General features: G+C 45.5%; 1 protein-coding gene across 1 annotated transcript in view; it reads right to left on the reverse strand.

The window, feature by feature from the left end:
- Positions 1 to 9664, reverse strand: part of LOC143342554 (discoidin domain-containing receptor 2) — a 150124-nt gene extending 140460 nt beyond the window's left edge. The window contains exon 1 of the mRNA XM_076766573.1: positions 9064 to 9664. The gene's annotated coding sequence lies outside the window, so the exon portion shown is untranslated. The remainder of the gene's footprint in view (positions 1 to 9063) is intronic.
- Positions 9665 to 12860: the final 3196 nt, after the last annotated feature.

Raw genomic sequence — 12860 nt, forward strand, 5'->3', positions numbered from 1 at the left:
AATCGATTCTGCGATTCGTATAAAGAATCGTGGGCGGGTATTAGGGGGCAACAAACGCCGGTTAAAGGATGCGTGGCTCGAAACCGGCCCTGACAAATGACCAGGCTGCAGAAATCGCCGCTAATCGTTCCGCTAGCGACCGACCACCCTTCTTCTCCCGGCGATATCCGACGATTAAACCACTTTTGCGGTCGGTCCGCGGGGTCGCAGCCCGACATTCTTACTTTATTAAGCGAGAGTTATGCCCCCGTGTCCCGTTCGAGATCTCCGTGTCGAGGGACGAACAATAATGTCGAGACTCTCGGAGAGCGCCAACGAGGGGAACAAAAAGTCAGGGTGTCTGGCTCGTTTCATCCGCGAGATTCACGATCTTCGAGCCTTTCGACGTAGTCCAACTTTTTCGATTCGCTAATTCGGGTCAGATTTTAACGTTCGCTGAACTCGCGACGTCGTAATCGCAAAGCTAGCGACGCTTGCGTCGATAGAAACTTGGACGAGCCTCGGGTCTACGGATTACATCACGGCTCTTAGCTATTTTTAGCTCAACCGACTCGTTATTTAATCAATTTCAACGAGGATGGAAAGGGAGAGGTTGAACGTGCTGCTTGAAATAATTAAACAATCGCAATGCACGAAACCGAACCAAACAGCAAAGGCGAATAAAACGATACGAGACAAATATTTTTCCAGGTGAACGTTAATACAGGATCGTTTAAAATAAATTTTGTATTTAACCCCCTGGTGCATAATGTACACAATGAGGGCACTAATAAGGGCAACGCTATTTAAGTTCGTTGAGGCAATTTTACGGGACATGCGCATCATGTTTTCTTATGGGGAGGTCTAATGGCCCTGCAGGTTCAACCGTTTATCGTTTAGTTTAAGCACTAATTAATTTATGAATTGATACGTAATCAGGAAACAAGGGGTTAGATTGATGCTCGTTTCGGAGTACAGGAGGGGATAGAAACTTACGAATGACCGCTGTAAAACTATCCGTTTCGTCGGATCGGTTGCGGAAACGCTCGCGGCTTCGGCGCAACTATCTTCGCGATAACGCGATTAAGAACTACCCAGAGCGACAGAGGGGTTAAATTTCCAACTACGGTGCAGGTCGTCGTAGCTTCGAGTGCCGCGTGTGCAGCGACAATGTCGTCGCACAGTAGGTGATCCTCTAATTATTTCGAGCGGTGTAATATCGCGCTGCTTGTTAGTATTCACCTCGAATAAGTCGCACAATATTAAGTTCGCGCGCGCTGGGAAGAAGCCGGAGCCTCTCCGCGGCGTGAATTTAAATCCGGCCCGGTGGACCAATCTCTGTTTCAGGGAACGCGAAAAACCGGCCGTCGCGTCGGTTGAATCGGCAATTTCGTCACGCCGGCACAAGACTCAATTTCCCCGTTAATTCTCGCAGACGACACGCGTTCCGCCAAGACTTTCTATTCGTCGTCGCAGTTCTCGCCCTTCCATCCCCCTTTCCGCGTGTCTCTCTTCGTTTCGCGGTCCCGTGCGAAATCAGCCGTGCACGCGGTGCAATTAGAAAGCCATTATATCGCGTTGGTCGTCGCCGCGCGTGTGCCCGTCGTGTAACAGAACGCTCCGGAGGGGCTGAATTCCCGTGGAGTTTCTACACCTTCTGTCAGCGAGACGACCACGGCAAGCGGGGGTAGATGGATGTCCGGCAATCAGGTGCATAGACCCCCGACCGCCTTTGAATTCGTTCAACGACGGCAGCTGCCTGATATATATTCCCGTTGACGCCGGGGCCCGTTCGTCCTCCGCCCCCTCCGGGGCCGCCCGCTGGTTCGTTTTCGGTTTTCGTGTTTGAACAGCGACGCGGAAACGAGCCTGTGAAAGAAGTCGCGCCGTCGATCCGCTCGACGACGTCCACGGCCAGGGGGAGATCCTTTCGGAAATTGACCGTGAACGATTTACGCCTCCGCGTAGCTAGCGACGCGTGCGACATCGCCACCCACCCTCGAGAACCTCCCGTTATCTACTTTCGATGCGTTTTGCATTTGCCTCGCTGTCTCTATCCGTCGTGCGGACGATTTTCGAGCGATTTACTACGAATCGTCGAAGGGAAGGACAACTGGTACTCTTTAGATTTAGTTCGCTGCCCTCGAGTGAACGGAACTCGCGAGGCGGAAAGGCGAGGTTTCTATCAGGAACGTCGGCAGAATAGATTTGCTCGTGCTTTTTCGAAATTTTTAAAAATATGGACAAAAGGAAAGGATCGTAAGAATAGCAATTTTAGAGGCTGAGTTTAAATACGTTTAGACATAGAAGGTATTGTATAATATTGAGACTCCGCTGTAACTCTCGCACCTATTTCTATCCCTACGCCATCAATCACGTTTCGCTTGCCGACGATATAAGATAAACGATCTTTGCGCGATGTTCTATACTTCGCTCACAGAATCTATATTGGATATCGAGGTACCATTTACCGGCTTCTCGAGTGATTTCAAGCAAGAGGTTGAAATACCAATCAAAGTAATGGTCGTACGTCAAGATTTAATTAAAGAAATTGGTTATTTTCTGCACTATTTTAAAAGTGTGTATTTCGTATACTTGGTCACGAACTATCCTAGAGATTTTATATTTGTTTGTAAGAAGATTCTCCAATTTAAATATCTCAGTGACAGTCATTGTGGAGCACGAGCGTTAGGGAAACAAAAGAATAATGCGTGAATTTGATTTTAATGCAGTGAATTATTGCACGCGATTTTGCCTAGAAAAGGTTAACCCAAACAATTTGTCAGAGCCTCGACCATAACGACCAATGTAAAATTCTGTTCGAATTGCTTTCCAAGTATATTATAAATATCGTAAAAATAAAATAATACTTAAACCTTCAATTTCTTTAACCTTCTCAAAGGTTGGAAAAACTGAACAGATCTTGCAGGAGCAAACGAATTAAATTAATCTAATTAGTTTGCTTCGGTGAGATCGATAAAATGATGTGCGAAAGTTGCGCATTAATTGGACGTTATCGAGCAATGGAAATAATTTAGCGTTCCGTTCAAGTATTACTGGTGAACTCTTTAGCAAGGCTGACCCAGATAAACAAGTTTCTCGAGCTTACCCGATGCAATATTGTAATTATTGTTCGTTGTGTAAGCCACGCATAGTTTCTAACGATACGTTGTTAAGGAATAATTAATTATTAAAAGCACTAGATTTCCTAGCCCGCGTTTCTACTGATTTCGTTCATCCCCAAACCCATTATACATTTCATAACTCTCTTGTGTGTTCTCCACTGGAATACACGAGCATCGTATGGTCTTTGCGCCAGATTAAATATCGTATTTCATTAAAAACAGTTTAACATAAATTTCTGTACCTAGCTTCCTACAAATTAAGCTGCATTGTGCGTACGATGAAGTATAATTAAGATCTTATCCTTAATAGTCTGACAATGAATATGCAAAGACTGGAAGCTCGTAGGAAATTGGCCGATGCAATCTTTCTTTACGAAAGCCCTTCATGGTCAAATAAATTGTCCAACTATCCTCGGGCTAATTAAACTTAACGCTTGTTCTGGACTTCTTCGTACCATTTTCTTATTTAGTATTAAGTTCTTCGAGATCAATCTTCGCATTACGAATCCCATTACTAGACTTTGCACCGCTGGTACTGCTCGAAGGATCAAACTCGCATTTTTATTCAACCTTTCTCGTTTATAAAATAACTTCTGCGTTATCGTTTCTACGTACCAATAAACGATACGAATAAAATGAAATTCTAACGACAGTGTTTGTAGAAAAAAGTATAAAATTGAAGCAAACTTTGTAAAATAGTAGAACAATTAATAATATCGGATAAAGATGATTTCTCTCGTAACGAACGTCGAATAAACAAAGAAGTTTTCGTATCGATAAATAACGAGAATAGTTCGGAAGTAGGATAATGGATTAGATACAAACAGCTCCGAAAGATACGATCGCGCTAGACGAAGGAAATTCACGACGCCAATTGTTGGCCAGCTTGTCATTTCGAGCAACGAGGAAGGAAATGTAGCCGAAAGAAGTTACGGCGTCCAGACGGCGAGGGGGCGTTCTCGAGAAACGCGAGATTTTTCGGAAATTGACCGTAAACGACCGGGTCAATTTACGCTCGCTGGCGAAAGTGACGGCTCGGCTCGCTTCAATCGATTCGAGACGTCCGCCACCCTTAAAGGCTGGCAGAAAAATGGGAATTTAAACGACCTCTGCCACGCGAGGCTTTCTAGAATCTTAATTGGAGTGGAAGACAAAGGCGAAAGGAAAATTGAACTCGACGCTCGAAACTGTTTCGAAACGCTTCCACGAAGCCGACCAAGAATAATAGCAATAATATATCTTTATCGTTATGCGTAGATACAAGTTAATCTTTACGTGTTCGAACATTTTCATCAATTTCAGCAACGATCCAACAAATGAATTAACATTTCCTGGAGGAGGAAACGTGATCGCCTAACAAATGGAAACTGTATTTTTTTATTGGCATTTAATACGAAACAGAGAAAATCGTTTGACAGAGGTCCGTAAAATATTATAAAACGTTAGAAACTCGAACGTAAGAAATAATTAGAATTTATCGGGATCTTTAAATGCAACGCGCGACGACCTACGATGAAAATCTGTGAAATTTTAATGAGAATCGCGTCCGATTCATCGACCGGTGTAACGAACCATTTCCAGCGGACCCCGGGAAATGCGATCGCGTATCAATTTACATCCTTAATGCCGAACAACTTTCGAAATCGTTGGAAATGCATAGGGGATGCTCGGGATTCATTGGACCGCGCCGAATTCGCTCGCAACGATTCGACGACCGAGCCGTGTTCATTTCCGAGGAGTTAATATTCAAAATGAACATTAAAGGAGGGTCGGAGGGGGGCACCAGGGCTACCGTTAATCTTCGATGGCATGTGGGACCACTCACGGCTCGCTGCGGGTCGCTTTATCGCGCTCGCGTTAATTATGCAAATGAATAATTAGCATTTCGATTATTTCGACGACGCCACCAACGCCGACCGGCCCGAAAATTCATCGATTCTCTTTGACACGAATAACGTCGATCCTCTTCGGGGATTCTCTCGTGTTTCTCCGCTCCGAGGCGAACGTGTTCGCCAGCGCGTCCGCGCGAGCTCGTGAAACTGTCGTCGCGGTTATTAATAATAAACTAGACGATAAGTTACGACGCGTGCCGCTTTCGACCGGCTGTGCTCCTCGACTGGTCGATTCGTCAACGAGCAAACGAGACTTCCTCGTAAAATTCGTAAGAGCCTCCTTTCGCGATGAAGACGCTGTTCGCCGGAGCAAAAGGTCGCGCGAAACGACTTCGAAAGACAGCCAAGTCGTTCATTTGCTTATTTATTTGCCGAGTATACCGACTACGCTTATTTATCTCGATATGGATTCAATTTAAATTTTATACACAATTTAACGATATCAGATATTCGGTTGGACATAAAGATTAAATTCTTCTTTTGAAAGAGAAAACTTTATATACTCGCTAATCGAATAATCCCTACTTCAGAATGCCATTATTAGCAGTGGAAAATACGATCGATCGAATCACGAGATCTTTACTTATCTTCATCGCGTAAAGTAGACAGCGGAAAATTAGATTTCGCCTTAATTGTCGAACTAGCCCGTGAAAGTTGAAGAGGATTAATAAGGGTGAATATTTGATTAAGAAAAGTACTTTTCTATAATGTATCAATGCCCTTTTCTAAATAAGTGCACCCTTCTGTTTGGTTGTATGGAAATTCTTGTTTCTTGTTCAGGGTCCGATGTGAAATAATTACACATCTGCGACCAGCGACATGCTAATACATTTGCAAATTGGCCCGAGGGCTAAAATGAGTTCAACGAGCCGGCTCTACGTTACGCTATGCTTGAAATCGATGGGAGACCAAATAATAAAAGAAAGTTTCGAACAAGGTCTAACCAACTTCTCACATACTAACTAAAGCGTATTTTTTAAATCGAACGAGAAACGTTTTACGAAGCCTACTGTTTTGATTTCTATAAATATATATGACATTTAGAAAGATTAAATCTGAAAAAAATCGAATAGCAATTTACGAGAATCGCCAAGGTTTCGCATCCTCGTACATATCTTCGTCGACTAGCCATGGGCAAAAACATGAGTTGGCTTGTTCGTGAAAATGTTAGAAAGCGAACCTAGGTGAGAAGCTTGCGAAATACCAGAAGAGATTCCTATCGACGATGGCCAAGATTAAAAAATGCGAATGATTTGCGCACGATTTGTACTATAACTTTCCAACCTTGATTCTCCTTTTCGTCCTATAGCGTATAATTTATATATGAAACGGAAATGAAGATTAACTGCATCGAATTATTACCTGGTTAGCTATGTTTCGCTGGAGTAGCAGGGGGTGAAAAATTAACGGGAAACATTCTGATTTCTGTCGGCAAAGTCCGCTTTGATTTCAAACCTCGTACGAAGCTCGGTGCAAAGCAGTTAGCAAATAGTTTCGCTTGTGTTTTCGATCGAAGCGGATAATCGTCGACGAGGCGGAGAGTATTCAACGGACAGGATTTCCGACGGACGACCGATTCGCCGGAAAGAAGTTCCTCGCGGTGCAAAGGTACCCGGCGGCTGCTGCCTACGAATATTAATCGGTCGAATTTACCGCGGATGGCGCTCCGCTTCCACGAACTCGCGTCGATTGATCAATGCGAAGCGAATCGACTCGAGTGCAGAAATAAACTGTTAGTCTTATGAATATATTCATACCGCTTCATCAATATTCAAAACCTACTTTCCTGACTGCGCTTAAATTCACTGAAATCGGATGTACCCGGCTCGCGCCACCGACGGAGACCGACCGATTCTCGGTTTCTCGTCGTAAAACTTTACGATCGTTCGTCTCGCGTCCTGTTCACAGCGCCGAGCGAAAAATCGGGTCCCCCGAACTTCGATTCGCCGAACGTCTCGATGATCGATCGCGAATCAGCGTTCCTTCCGAAAAAGACAAGACTGACTCGACTCAACGTAGACCCGTTTAAAGTAGCCCATACACGTAGGGGAATATTAAAGGTACTCCCGCGAGTTTCGTTCGAGATCGTGCGATAGTCTGGGTCTCGTCTTTGGGAGAGTCGCGAGCGTATAAAATATTCTGCAATTCAAAAAGATGGAAAGGATAGTCGTTCCGTGTCTGAATCTTCCTGGAGGTGTGTCGCCAAGGGGGTGGGTAACGTATTCGTGATCTTTAAATCAAGAGTTATAGTCAGACGCCTTGGAATTCTTAGCATTGTTCTAGGCGTACGAACAGCTCAGTATGTGTACACGTCAGTGAGAAAGACCCAAGAGGAAACATCCTTGCAAACATTACACTTGTGCCAAGCGGATTTTCTGAATGCCCATTCCAGAGGGTAGAAACATTGTTCGTGATTTACGGATCAAGTCGTTGGTTTACACCTTGGTACTCTGAGCGTCGCTGCTCAGAACTACATTCAATCCGCGTGCCATAGGCAGGCTCTGAATTTCTCACGCGCTGAAACAAACGTTCGATCTGTCTTTGCCTATCGATGGGAGGGCAATAAAACCGTGGTCAGGAATTTTCGAGAATTAATTCAGGTATTAATCTATATCGTAGATGCTACTCGTGTTTGAATCGTGTTTAAATTGTTCGAGTTTGGATGCTAAAAAATATCGCGAAACTCGTGAAAAAATGTACGGAATGTTTGACTTTGAACAGTAAAACATACATTTACGACCAATAGGCTTGTTTAGTATTTACAATAAAATGAAACAAGGGTCTATGGACCTATCTGTGCAGTACTACGAGACACGAATGCCAAGCTTAATGAAGAAATTTACAAGCCAATTTGCAGAGGACTGTCAGACACGAGAACGTAGTTTGTGGTGTAATTGAAGTGTCCACGAGTTGACGCTTGCCCCACACCCCTAAATAACGAAGAAACCTGTCGTTAAGCCTGTGGGCGAGCCTTCAGCGAACCTCGACCGTGTCCCGTCCGAGTAGATCTGTCGAGCAAACGCATCCCTAGCGATCGTCGATCTCTCGGTGTTCTCGCGAATTCGATGCACGCTTGGACAGTTTCCAATTCCGTTCCTGGCCCTTTCTCTTTCGTCTATCATTGCCTGTTGCGTCATTTCGCTAGCGTTCATCCACGGGCACCCGAACGTGAGAAGTATCCCGAGGGCCGTAGTCGAAAAGAACCGCATCGAGGAACCAGTTCACGTCGCGATTCGGAAGATCTACAGTGGCTCCGGCAAATAGATCACTCCGCTAATGGACGGTCTCTCTCTGGTTCTCGATATTACCTTTCCCCTCGACGAACGCCCCCGAGGCAGGAAATTAGCAAGTCTTAAGAGATCCCCCTGTGTTAATCGTCGGGCTGATTTCTGCGGCGTCGCTTTCGGACAATTTGCCACGACGAAATTTCATTTGTCCCCGTTCCCTTTTACGTGCCAACAATCCCTCTAACCGAACCCCATCGAGGGTCTCTTCTCGCTAATCCACCTTATTCTCTCCTCGTCTCCATTGCCCTCCTTCGATCTCCGTCTCACCTCGAGAGCCGGGACTTAGCGGATTAATCGATGTTATCCCGGACTGTTCGGCCCGAAAACCGTGAAAACGTCACTCGACTGCGCCGGGACGCGACGCCGCGGGCTCGAACGACGCCGAACGAGGAAGGAAATCAGATTTCGGCCGTCGGCTTTCTAACAATAAGTCGGATTAAAGGAGGCCCGCCCCGACGTGACGGAGAATTCGACCGATCGATGATACACTCCACGATCGAGATTACGCGTCGGGGTTTCACACAGCTCTGCTCACCGGGATCAAGAGGATTTTTGGATCTAACGTAATAGTGTACTTCGAATTGTCCGTCTCCTTTTTATTAAAAAAAAAGACGTTTTCATGAACGATTCTTGCAAAGTTTCGAGAGTGTCTGCGAGCGTTCTGGCGCTCCGTTCACGTGGCGTCGGTCGCCGCATCCCCGTAACGTCACTTTTCACGGACGTCGCGCGCGACGGCGTCGGAACGGTGGGACGATAATGAAAAGATTGCGGAATGCTCACCTTAATTATCGCACCACGTACTGCACGGACGTCGGTCAGCCATAGAACGCGCACACACCGAACAGCACGTAAGAAATCATCGATCACAGCCGGGCTTCCTCGTCTTCCCGCCTTTTCCAGCGATCTCCGTGGAAATACAAAACGGCTCACTACGCTGGTCGTACACCTCCGCCTCGAACGTTACATATACGAACGCACCACGGTCTGCAAACTGCTCGATTGTCTTTGTTGAAAATGACAAAATAAAAAAAAAAAATAAAAAAAAATAAAAAATAAAAAAAAACTAAAAGAAACAAAATGAAAGATCACACGCGTTTCTTCGGTCACTCCCGGTATAAAGTAAAAATCACTGATTATCTTTGTTTTTGCGGCATCTGTCGCGACGACGATCGGTCCGTTCGTACCAAGGTCCCCATCGAATACGAGACACGTTTCGCGAGGCAAACTGATCGGCCAAAAACAACGTACCAACCAACACCGTACCGTCACGGCGCCACGGCACTAACTGACAGCCTGACGAGAACCTCCAGTTGCTCGATGGAGAGAAGCCAGCGGGGCTAGGGGATCGTACGCGAGGCTCTCTCGCTCTCTCCGCTCGAGAGTACGGTCGGCTGGTGTTCAATCGCGACTCGTCTCCCTTCCTCGCGTTCTATCGCCACCTAGTGGCGGTCTCGCAAACTCCTTCTCAGCTACGGGCCTCCACCTCCCTTACGTGCCACCGCGACGGTGGGGGTGAAACGAGCACGTGGGGCTGCCGAAGAGGGAGGTCCGTCCTGCGCGCTCGGCGGGGGCCAGGCAAGCCCGGTTTGCTTGGGGTGAGGTTGCAAAATATGTTGTAGAAATGGGGTGGCCGATGAATGCGGTCGCCCGTAGACTAGGGATTTTATTGATCTTTTTTCCACTCCGCGCGACCGGGGGTGGGATGGGGAGAGGGTCGCGTACACTCGCGCACGCTTAATTAAGCGGCCGGACTTACGTCGCGCGTATACCTTGATGCCGCGCCACCGACGCTTTGTTTCGACGATCGACTGGAATCCCGGTCGACGAGCCACTGATCGATTCGCGGTTACTTCGACCCATTCAAATTAACCCCTCGGTACTCCGACCAAAAATTGTTACGCGGTTGCTACCAAGTGTAACTTGGAATGGCGAGCGTACGTATAAATAGAAACAAGCGTTTCTTAATTCAAATTATTTTTAATTTGCAAAGTTAATGTGCTGTGGAATATTATATGGTGGGTTAGGTTGTACAACATTTTATAACGTTTCAATTATCGCTGTATTTAACCCTTAATTAAAGCTCGCATGGGATCTTGTACAACCCCAACACGATACGAAGTTTCCTATCGAGTAAAAGAACTGTTTCATTATTTATTACGTTTATTAACTTAACTGAGGTTTCTATTACCATTTTTAAACGAAAATTTATGCGGTTTCTTATCTTTTTGTTTAGTAATTGCAACATATTTCGTGGCACAAAGTTTATAAGCCGAATGTAGTGATTAATAAGAATATCGTTCCATCGTTTTCGAGCCGTTTCCATCGGTATCGAATAAATTATTCAAATTTGATGGCTTTCGACGTTTGACTGCTTTTTGAATATCGTTGCCATATCATTTCTATTTAATTTAAATCCGGTGATTGAGCCAGCTATTTCAATACGGTAATACCGTCATCGGGTAAAAATTGTTTCGCTTTGCGGGAAGTGTTTTGAAACATTGTCCTGTCGGAATACCCGAAACCTCACATAAATCATTAGTTGCATAAAGCAGATGTACGTTTTGTATATGCCAATCCATTATACCCTGTACGCGATATATCGGATAAACGTCATTGCACTCCAAATCGTAACCAATCTCTACCACGTCTTTTAATAGTGGATTTAATACGTAAATTAAGTAACTAGCTCTTTACGATCAAATCTTCCCGTTAAAGAATTACAGAGAAACCCCGTGTTCTCGCGTTGGTCGTACAGATTTTCAATTTCCATTCCTTTTTGTAAATCCCCAATGTTGAATAGAATAAAGAGAAGCTCTCGACGCTCGATGTTTGTCCGAAAAATATATAACCAGAGTCGGTTCATTCGGAAAATATAGTAGAGTTGGCAGCAGATAGGATTGGTGCGATAACGGAACTTTCTACATTGGAAGAGGGAAAAGTTTTTGACGATATTACGACCAAAGGCGGTCAAAAATTACTGATATAAAAAGAGACGAAGCGAATTTTGTGGCACCGGTATCTTTGGCAAATCAAACCAATGCGGAAGATGATATCACGGATGAAAATTCTAATGGCATAGAAGATTGTATCGACTTAATTATTACCCAAATAAAAAGTGCCGAACTCCGACTACCATTCCGTCGATGAAATATCGGAAATAACGCGAGACTTGTCCCGAGACAGCCAGTTTCAGGAATCAGAGGGCATTGCGACGGTTGGAGAGAAAAATCGTGACACTTTGAAAGAATTCACTGTACCATCCTCCACGTAATGCGACCAATCCTTTTCGTTTTTCTTTTGGAGTAGTCGCGTCTCGCCGAGGAGGGTGCGTCGAACTAATTTACGCGATCGAATGTAAAAGTCATACATAAAATAAGGGCGAGGAAAGCACGGTAGGGCATTAATCACACGGTTCGAACGGGATTCTTAATCCTACACGCTGATCGGTTCTCCAGCCGTCATCGTTCACGAGGATTTATAGGTGTCGTAGCCCTAAAGGCCCATAAAATCGCGAGAATCGTGAGATATTGTGTCTTGTCGCTATCGAGCCTTGGCTCGCTCGATCGCGGCTGGGGCAGCGCGAACCGTCCAGATTCGGATTAATGTTTACGGCGCCCTAGAGTACACCGTCGAATCCCTCCGTGGCTGGAGTACGTATAACAACCTGACAAGTATTAAGAATCGATACTTTGCGCAACCACGGTTTATGACTTATCGTCGTGACGCCAAACGTCTTTCGTCATCGTCACGACAGTTGCCGATAATTAACCCGCCAATACCTTTTTATTGGTATCTACGATAACAGAAAGCAATGATTATTTTTCCTAAACCAAACGCACCACCAAATTTTAACAGACCCATTCAGTGTGCTCCCCACAAGAGGAAACTCGTTGAAAAATCAAAGACCAGTTAAAATCTACTATACTAAGCTTCAGCGACGTTCCAACCCTCTGATCAAGAGTCGTACAGCCCCGCAGTAAGAAGCCTAAAGCGAAAATGGCCCACAGATCTGCTACCAACGTTGAGTATCGTTCTGCACCGTTGGGCTCAGGAGCACCCAAGTTAGAAGCCTATAACCTCTTAGCCCGAAGGCTATGAACGTGTTCTACCCCCTGGTGCACCACTTTCAGGGGGTTATTGGACTTGGAATAACTAACCCTCTCTTCGTTATCCGAGTCATAAAGGAACGGGGGTACGGGAGACCCGGCAGACTCCGGCGGCGCAAGGAAATTTTCTCATGAGTCCCTTTTATAACTCCCTCGAGGTTAGGATCCTGTCTGCTGCAAACACCTGACGAACATCAGACTCCGTAGCTATCCCAGTAGAATTTGTTCGTTGCGAATATAGTTTGCCAAACTGTAAAGGCCAGTTTAACCGAGAAAAGATGAACGGTACGCGCCTTGGAACGATTTCACGGGATACCAACTCGAGCAGTCTTCGAAACTCTGGCCCGATCGACGAATCCATTTCCGCGCGAATCGCGAAATAAACACGATTAATCGTTTCGGACAACTTTGTTTCCCGAAGTTCCCGATGCTGCGGCGCGACGAGCCTTAAAGTGGATTTACTCGATCCGA

Source organism: Colletes latitarsis, chromosome 6 (genome assembly GCF_051014445.1).
Source record: "Colletes latitarsis isolate SP2378_abdomen chromosome 6, iyColLati1, whole genome shotgun sequence".
NCBI classification, from domain to species: Eukaryota; Metazoa; Arthropoda; class Insecta; order Hymenoptera; family Colletidae; genus Colletes; species Colletes latitarsis.